Source organism: Priapulus caudatus, unplaced genomic scaffold, assembly GCF_000485595.1.
Source record: "Priapulus caudatus unplaced genomic scaffold, Priapulus_caudatus-5.0.1 Scaffold756, whole genome shotgun sequence".
NCBI classification, from domain to species: Eukaryota; Metazoa; Priapulida; class Priapulimorpha; order Priapulimorphida; family Priapulidae; genus Priapulus; species Priapulus caudatus.
The window spans coordinates 94,994-96,149 of NW_014577817.1; the positions used below are offsets into that span (position 1 = coordinate 94,994).

The 1,156-nt window shown below is 58.2% G+C and overlaps 1 protein-coding gene across 1 annotated transcript in view; it reads left to right on the plus strand.

Annotated features, from left to right (window-relative positions):
- LOC106813330 (polycystic kidney disease 1 like 1-like) overlaps positions 1–1,156 on the plus strand; it is a 10,949-nt gene that overhangs the window by 1,029 nt on the left and 8,764 nt on the right. The window lies entirely within an intron of this gene.

The following is a 1,156-nucleotide window of genomic DNA, read 5'->3' on the forward strand; positions in this document are numbered from 1 at the left end:
TTTCTTCACATTACCTTGCAGTTTTCGCACTTGTTTGACTTACTCCTCCCTTACCCCTCCTAGCTTCTCTTTAACATTCTTTTCTTCACATTACCTTGCAGTTTTCGCACGTGTTCCACGAGACAGGAGTCTTCCGCGTCTCCGTGAGCGGCGAGAATGCCCTCGGCTCCTCCTCCCCGTCGCCGCCGGCAACCGCCATCGTTCACGTGCAGCGACCAATCGTCGAGGTGCGCGTCGTCGCCCCGGCAACCGCGCTGCGGGGTCGCGACGTCGAGGTCGTCGTCGAGGTCGTCGGCGGCGGCAACGACCCTATCACCGTGACGACGACGTACGGCGACGAGGAGGAGGGAGAGGAGGGAGAGACAACGATCCTGCTGGGTGGCGAGGAGAAGAAGAAGGAGGAGGAGGAGAAGGAGGAGGAGGAGGAGGAGGAGGAGAAGAAGGAGGAGGAGGAGGAGGAGGAGGAGAAGGAGGAGGAGGAGGAGGAGGAGGAGGAGGAGGAGGAGGAGAAGGAGGATGAGGAGAAGGAGGATGAGGAGAAGGAGGATGAGGAGGAGGAGGAGAAGAAGACGGAGGATGAGGTGTCGACGACGATCATCCCGGGAGGCGATGCGGCAGCAGAGGAGGAGGAGGAGCAGGCGAAGGAAAAGGAGGTGGAGTCGACGATCATCCCAAGTGACAAGGAGGAGCGGGGACGGGCCGCCGTGCGTGTGTTCACGCTGCGTCATGCGTTCTCGCGCGCGGGCAGCCGCTCCCTCCGCGTGCGCGCGTACAATCGCGTGAGTAGCGTCACCGCCGACCGCGCCATCGTCGTCGAGGAGCCCGTCTCCGGGCTCGTCGTCACGGCAACGGTCGCGCGCGTCGTGCCGATCCTGCGCGACGTCGTCGCCGTGGCGACCATCGATGCGGGCACGGACGTCGCGTTCACGTGGGACTTTGGCGAGCCGTTTGGACACGCGCGCACTCGCGTAGTGAGGTACGTGAGCGCGCGTTGTCATGGCGATCGTGCTTCGTTTCAGACGTCGCTTTTTTCGTACTTCTCGTGTATCTATCAAATTCTAATCTATTCTATTATCTGTCTATTTGTCGATCTATTCTATTATTATTATTATTATTATTATTATTAATGTGTTATTATTATACATTATTATTATTA